Here is an 8,264-nt window from a genome sequence, read left to right on the forward strand (position 1 = left end):
TCCCATCCCACTTCCTCATGTCCTCTCCGTGGTCACGCAGGTAAAACCATAGGGTGCCCCGTGGTGCGTACCCTTTATATTCTCTCTCTTGAGCAAAAGAACGCTGACTCCTAATAGCCGAGATACTGGTCCGTACAGGTGAGGAGTAGGACCTATCCTCTCTGAGTTGCTGGATCTCCCGGGACAGCTTCTCCACAGCCGAGATGAGGGAGGAAGAGAGACTTTCCTCATATTGCCGGAGTCGACTAGCCAATTCATCCACCGTTTGTTCCTCTCCATCTTTCCAGGTCATCACTGCCAATGAATTGGCGTGTGACGATGGTGCGCTCCTTATAAACTTCTGCCACATGGGTCGTGTGCACTTGACTTCATCTGGATCTTTGGATAGTTGTTCATTGTTCAGGTCATCATAAATCACCTCCAGCACAGCTAATTCTCTCAGAAACTCGATACCCTTCTCCATGGCGGTCCACTTGCTTGGGCGACATATGACATCTTCCTTAAAGGGATACCTTTCCTTCACGCTTGACAAGAGTCGCCTCCGAAGGCTGAGGACTCGTGTCCCTTTTCCAATCGCTTTGTCAATGCCCCCTTCCCTAGAAAGGGATCCCAGCTGCTTGGCTTCCCTACCCTCTAATTCCAGGCTACTGGCTCCATTATCCCAGCATCGGAGCAGCCAGGTGACAATACGCTCGCCTGGACGACGGCTGAAATCTTTTCGTGTATCTCGCAGCTCACTCAGGGATAGAGATCGGGTGGTCACTGCCTCGTTTATGAGTTCTTCCTCTTCTTCCTCCCCGATCAGCGGCCGGCTCTCCTCCTCCCGTTCTCGTGATGGCCCTTCTCCAGGGTAGTCTGCCTCGTACACTTCTTCCTCCGGTTCCCTTTTAGAAGAAGCTTCTTCCTCCCTTACTAAATGAGCCGACTTCCGCTTCCAAAATTTCTTCTTGTGTACAGGGGCGACTGATACCGGCACAGGCTGGTTCTTTGGTTCAGCCACAGGGCGTGTCGCCGGGGTCTGAGTGGCCACAGTGCCTGTCGCCGGGGTCTGAGTGGCCACAGTGCCTGTTGCCGGGGCCTGAGTGGCCACATTGCCTGTGGCCAGAGTCTGAGTAGCCGCAGAGCCTGTCACCGGGGTCTGAGTGGCTGCAGGGCCTGTTGCAGGAGTCTATGAGTAGCTGCAGTGCCTGGCGCCGGGGTCTGAGTGGACACAGGGCCTGTCGCTGGGGTCGAAGTGGCCGCAGGGCCTGTTGCCGGAGTCTGAGTGGCCGCAGTGCATGTCACTGGGGTCTGAGTGGCCACGGGGCCTGTTGCCAGGGTCTGAGTGGCCACAGGGCCAGTCGCTGGGGTCTGAGTGGCCACAGGGCCTGTTGCTGGGGTCTGAGTAGCCGTAGAGCATGTTGCTGGGGTCAGAGTGGCTGCAGAGCGTGTCGCCGGGGTCCGAGTGGCCGCGGGGCCTGTCACTGGGGTTGGAGTAGCCGCAGTGCCTGGCGCCGGGGTCTGAGTGGCCACAGGGCCTGTAGCTGGGGTCAGAGTGGCCGCAGGGCCTGTTGCCGGACTCTGAGTGGCCGCAGTGCATGTCATAGAATCATAGAATCATAGAATCATTGAGGTTGGAAAAGACCTCTAAGATCATCGAGTCCAACCGTCGACCCAACACCACCAGGCCCACTAAACCATGTCCCTAAGTGCCTCATCTACACGTCTTTTAAAAACCTCCAGGGATGGGGACTCCACCACTTCCCTGGGCAGCCTGTTCCAATGTTTCACCACTCTTTCAGTAAAGAAATTTTTCCTTACATCCAATCTAAACCTCCCCTGCCGCAACTTGAAGCCATTTCCTCTCGTCCTATCGCTTGTTACTTCGGAGAAAAGACCAACACCCACCTCGCTACAACCTCCTTTCAGGTAGTTGTAGAGCGCGATGAGGTCTCCCCTCAGCCTCCTTTTCTCCAGGCTGAACAGTCCCAGTTCCCTCAGCCGCTCCTCATGTCACTGGGGTCTGAGTGACCACGGGGCCTGTTGCCAGGGTCTGAGTGGCCACAGGGCCAGTCGCTGGGGTCTGAGTGGCCACAGGGCCTGTTGCTGGGGTCTGAGTAGCCGTAGAGCATGTCACTGGGGTCAGAGTGGCTGCAGAGCGTGTCGCCGGGGTCCGAGTGGCCGCGGGGCCTGTTGCGGGAGTCTATGAGTAGCCGCAGTGCATGTCGCTGGGGTCGGAGTGGCCGCAGGGCCTGTTGCCAGAGTCTGAGTGGCCGCAGAGCATGTCGCTGGGGTCTGAGTGGCCGCAGAGCCTGTTGCCGGAGTCTGAATGGCCACAGGGCCTGTCGCTGGGGTGTGAGTAGCCGCAGAGCATGTTGCTGGGGTCAGAGTGGCTGCAGAGCGTGTTGCCGGGGTCAGAGTGGCCACAGGGCCTGTTGCCGGAGTCTGAGTAGCCACAGTGCCTGTTGCCGGGGTCTGAGTGGCCGCGGGGCCTGTCGCCGGGGTCAGAGTGGCCGCAGGGCGTGTCGCCCGGGTCTGAGTGGCCGCAGGGCGTGTCGTTTTACCGTCAGATCCAGAGACCTTCTCTTCCCTTTGAGGGCACTGAATGGTGTTGAACAGGGATCGGTAGGCATGGGCCAGGCCCCAGCACGTTGCAATGATCTGCATCTCTCTGGAGTTGCCAGGGTGACAGCATACTTTGTCCAAATATTCTCCTAACTTTTCAGGATTCTGCACTTGCTCAGGCGTGACGTTCCAAAACACTGGGGGTGCCCATTGGCCTAGGTGCTTGCCCATCTTGTCCCACACACCCTGCCACTCATAACTATTCAGCCTTGGGGCAGATCTCTGGATGATATTCTTAAATTGCTTACCAACTTTAGACAAAACCAAAACAATATTCCAAAGAAGTACCAATAGAAGTATCTTAACTACCCAAGGCTGTTCAAAATACTGAAAAGTTACTGTAACGAAGGAGGAAACATCATAGAAGAAGGTAGTGACACTGCCATTCTGTATTTCCTCCGTAAAAAAACGCTCAGAAATGTTACTGTAATTGCTAGTTGGCTCCACAAAATGGTATCCGTGGTACAGTAACGGCTTCATTGCGAAACTTACATACCACACTGAGGTCAAGGTCAATGTTCTAAAAACAAACCTCACAAGCGAGACATCACTAATCACTGCAGACCACAGCAAACTGCAAAAACCAACACCAATCTTTAACAAGTACAGCAAAAAAAGGAGCACGATGCAGATTACACAAATCCATAGTGAGAACAGAGACACCAACATTGTGACCCACAACTATTAACAGATACAAGTTCCTTAATACACTCCGGTTAATCTGTTATTATCTCAAACCCTTCGTGCCCCACGTTGGGCGCCAAAAAGGACTGTCGTGGTTTAACCTCAGTCGGCAACTGAGCACCACGCAGCCGCTCGCTCACTCCCCGTGCCCCCGGTGGGATGGGGGAGAGAATTGGAAGAGCACAGGTGACAAAAACTCGTGGGTTGAGATAAAAACAGTTTAATAATTGAAATAAAATGATAATCATAATAGTAATAATAATACACAAAGCAAGTGATGCACAGTGCAATTGCTCACCACCCGCCGACCGATGCCCAGCCAGTCCCCGAGCAGCGGCCCCCCCGGCCAGCTTTCCCCAGTTTATGTACTGAGCATGACGTCCCATGGTATGGAATGTCCCTGTGGCCAGTTTGGCTGTGCCCCCTCCCAGCTTCTTGTGCACCTCCAGCCTTCTCAGTCGGTAGAGCATGGGAAACTAAAAGTGGGTGCCGGACTCTTGTCCCAAGTAACAAGCGATAGGACGAGAGGAAATGGCCTCAAGTTGTGCCAGGGGAGGTTTAGATTGGACATGAGGAAAAATTTCTTCACCGCAAGGGTTGTCAAGCATTGAAACGGGCTGCCCAGGGAAGTGGTGGAGTCCCCATCCCTGGAGGTATTTAAAAGACATGTAGGTGTGGTGCTTAGGGACATGGTTTTGTGGTGGACTTGGCAGTGTTAGGTTAACGGTTGGACTCGGTGATCTTAAGGGTCTTTTCCAACCTAAATGATTCTATGGTTCTATGATTCAGTGAGAATGAATCCAAAATATAGCACCATGCAAGCTCCTGTGAAGAAAATTAACTCTAGCCCAGTCTTAACCAGTACACCAGGGCAGCTGTGAGTCGCTGAGCCAGGGTGGGGCCGAAGGCCAGGGCTGGCTGGCGGGCGTGCCTGTGATGCGCTCTGGCGCCTGTGACAGCACAGGGGACGAGTCACAGTGGGGGCGGCTCTAAGGGGCACCAGCAGGCAGCGCTGCCCCAGTACGGCCTGGGCCAGTGGTGAGTGCGCACGCGGCGGGAGGCCGGGCTGGACGAGGGCAGGGGCAGAAACACGGGCCCCCAGGGGGTGGGTTCTCAGCCTGCATCGAGGGCCCAGCCGCTCGCGGGAGCGCCTTGGGCAGGGAACGGTGCCGCCACCGCCGGGGCTGGTCGCAGGCCTTGCTGCCTCCCAGCTGCCTCGTCCCCTCTCCTACCTGCCCGCAGCTCCCTGCGGCTCCCATCCCCGCTCCCCCCGCCGCCAGCTCCCTCCCTCTCAGCCCCACTGAACCCCTTCTCTCCCTCCTCCTGCAGGCCATGGCTGCCACAAAATTCCTCACCCTGCTTGTGCAAAGCATGATCCAGCACCCGCAGATGGTCGGTGATGAGCTGGATGAGGCCACGCGCGAGCGCATGCAGCAGCGTGCGGTGCAGCTGAGCCAGGAGATGAGTCAGCTGCTGCAGGAGCTGGAGCCGAGGCCCCAGGAGCAGAGGCCCCAGGAGCAGAGTGGCATGGCCTGGGGAGCCCTGCTCTTTGCTGCCTTGCAGCAGTGGCAATTCTGGGCTGTTGCTGGAGTCCTGGTCCTGCTCTTTGGGCTCTGCCGGTGGCTCAGGAAAAGGAGCTGTCAGCCAGCCAGCAGCAGCAAGGCGGGCAGTTCCAGAAACAAGGCGGATAAGGAGGAGCAAGAAGAAAAGGCCGGTGTTGCACTGGTTGTGGGCAGGATTTCGGCCAAGCGTCTCCTGGACCAGCCAGAATCGTTCACAAGGGTGAAGGAGCTGGTGGATGAGCTTCTCCGCATGTGCCGAATACTCTCCAGGAATAGTTTCATGCCGCGACTGAAGCCAGCCATCAGCGTGGTCAGCGCCTTTGAAGGTTGGAGTCCCTTTGAGGATGATGCTGTCTACCGCCTGCTCGTGCCCCTGAAGCCCCGCCATGGGCACGCCTTCCACCTGGAGCTGGGCACCACGGGGGAGATGCCGGTGAGGAACTCCAGGCTCCGCGTGGAGCTGGAGTGCACCTGCACGAGGGAGCCGCTGGTGGAGGACATGCTGTGCTTCGTCCACCGCCCCAAGGAGGAGCTGAGGAAAAATCAGTGTCCCAGCCTCCTAGGCACCCTCTGCACCGGCCCCTACCTGGACCTGGAGAAAACCACCCGCTGGTTCCAGGTATTGGTCAAAGCAGCCTGGGTGGTTTTGACTCGGTCGAGACACTGCCGTCTAATAGTGCTGCCCTCCAGGCGCTCCTGCAAGCTCCGGCTGATGAACGCTTCCGATAGTAGTACCCTCCTGATTGAGATAATATTTGGGGTGCGGCAAGATGACTCAGACACCTTCCTGAGCATCGAGTAGGCAGAGGCAAGTGTTACCAGCAGCAGGACGTGGCCAGAGAGCTGTGCTATGGCAGAGGTGCCGTTCTTCAGGCACATGGCCAGGCCTGAAGACGCTCCCCGGGAAGCTGGTGCTGCCAGGCCGGCCACGCTGGACATGGAGAACACGCTGCTCATTCGGCAGAGGGAATTGCTGCCCCACCTCTCCTCCACAGCAAAAGCACACCCTGGGGAGTCAGACCCAATGCAGCTGAAGGGGCCATTGCAAGGAGCCTTGCAACAGAGACTCCCGTCACCACCTGGACAGCGACTGCCCCCGCCTCTTTGAGAGAGCCCACTCTCTCTGGGAGCTGTACCATGTGCAGAGATGTCAATAAATCACTTGTTTAACACGCAGACGCTGCGTCTGTGAGTGTCTGTGCATCACGTTGCTGGGGAACGTGGGCACAGGGTGCTGAGAGCTCAGCTGCCACAGAGTTGGGGAGCATTTTGCAGAAGCGCTGATGCAGTGGGCTCTGGTTTCAATGATTCACGGGCTTTGGCTTCCCAGGTGGTGTGGGTTAATCCCAGTAGGCAGCTTGGCATCACACAGCTGCTCAATCACCTTCCGCCAGTGGGATGGTGGAGAGAAGCTGAAGGGGAAAAGTGGGAAAACTTGTGGCTTGAGAGAGGACAGTGTAGTAGGTAAAGCAAAAGCTCCACGCCCCGGCAAAGCAAAACGAAGAATTCATTCACTACTCCCCCGGTCTGCTGAGCAGACGTGCCTTTTCGGGAAGCCTTCTGCCTCCCTGGGGCTCGGGTTGAAGACGTTACCAGGAAACTTCCGAGCCTTGTACGGCCCTCAGATTATTAGCCGCTTGTCGTGGTTTAACCTCAATCGGCAACTGAACACCACGCGGCCGCTCGCTCACTCCTCCCCCACCCCCGGTGGGGTGGGGGAGAGAATTGGAAGAGCACAGGTGACAAAAACTCGTGGGTTGAGATAAAAACAGTTCAGTAATTGAAATAAAATAATAACAACAACAACAACAACAACAACAATAATAATAATATGCAAAGCAAGTGATGCACAGTGCAATTGCTCACCACCCGCCGACCGATGCCCAGCCAGTCCCCGAGCAGCGGCCCCCCCGGCCAGCTTTCCCCAGTTTATGTACTGAGCGTGACGTCCCATGGTATGGAATGTCCCTGTGGCCAGTTTGGCTGTGCCCCCTCCCAGCTTCTTGTGCACCTGCAGCCTTCTCAGTCGGTAGAGCACGGGCAGCTGAAAAGTCCTTGGCTAGTGTAAGCACTGCTCAGCAACAACTAAAACATCGGTGCGTTATCAACATTGTTCTCATCCTAAACCCAAAACACAGCACTGTACCAGCTACTAGGAAGAAAATTAACTCTATCCCAGCCGAAACCAGGACACACAGTGACAATAACCTAGAAGGAGCTGAAGGGGACCGAGGACAATGCAGGCTGCATGGCCACGCAGCTGGGAAAGCGGCATCCTTGCTCAAGCAGGCCCCAAAGCAAGCAGATGGGCTGAGGAAACATGGCAGGGTTGTTGTGGGGGCTCCTGTGGTGACAGTCTCACCTGTGAAATGGGCTCCGTTTGCTGGCAGCTCGTGATCATGGAGGCTGCGGGCACAGGAGCAGGCAGAGAGCATCTCGTCTTCTTTCTAGGAGCTGCTGGGAACCCGGTCCCAGAGCAGCAACTGGCGGCGACAGTTATTTAAAAATGCACCTTTGATGCTGCCGCTGGAGCTGGCCACATTTTGCTGCCAGCAAATTGTGCGTTGGGAGGAACTGTGGAAAAAAAATCCACCAAGAATCTATGAATGTAATCTCTCGGGTGAAACTCCATCCCACTTGTAACCCAACTCAGCAGATGTTAATGCCCTGTCCCTGCATTCACATTCCCATCAGAGCCATTTTCCCCAGACAATGGCCGCCTTTGCCCTGGTAGACACAGAAAGTAGGCATTTCCTCAGAGGAAGTTAATTTGGATTTTTAGACACACAAAAAAAAAAAATAGGAAGAGTGGGAAAGAAAATCTTTCCAGTAATCTGGGAAAGTGTCGTGGTTTAACTCAGCTAAACCTTTTAACTAGTCTATGCCAAGGATGCACGGAGCATCTGGGCCAGTCACAATGGGGTGCTTCTGCCACCCATTCCCAGTTAGACTTACTTCGGCTTCCAACACAGTTAGCTGTTGGGATCCCCCCGTCACCCCAGAAATACAGATGGGTTCTGCCCCTATGTAGCTTGATGGTATTAGGGTACACTGTGCACCAGTGTCCACTAGAGCCTTATACTTCTGTGGGTGTGATGTGCCAGGCCACCGAATCCAGACAGTCCAGTAAACCCGGTTGTCCCTTTCCTCCCCCTGGCTGGAGGCAGGGCCCTTCTGATCCTCATCACAGTACTCGTTTCTCATTTCTTGTACATACGAGTCAGAAGTTTCTTCATTAAGATCAGGAGTAAGATCAGCCCTTCTGCTCTGTCTGGGGAACTGCCCGCTGGAAACTGGAGCAGCAATTTTCCTGGAAGAACCTCTTTCTGTGATTGTTTTCCCTCGCAATTCACCTACCCGTGCCCCTGGGGCTGCGGTAGGTTTCCCATCCCACTTCCTCATGTCCTCTCCGTG

General features: G+C 55.6%; 1 pseudogene; it reads left to right on the forward strand.

Annotated features, from left to right (window-relative positions):
• The first annotated feature begins 4,103 nt into the window (after nucleotides 1–4,103).
• Nucleotides 4,104–5,652, forward strand: LOC143163880 (inositol 1,4,5-trisphosphate receptor-interacting protein-like 1; annotated as a pseudogene).
• Nucleotides 5,653–8,264: the final 2,612 nt, after the last annotated feature.

This window comes from Aptenodytes patagonicus, chromosome 7, assembly GCF_965638725.1.
Source record: "Aptenodytes patagonicus chromosome 7, bAptPat1.pri.cur, whole genome shotgun sequence".
In the NCBI taxonomy this organism is placed as follows: Eukaryota; Metazoa; Chordata; class Aves; order Sphenisciformes; family Spheniscidae; genus Aptenodytes; species Aptenodytes patagonicus.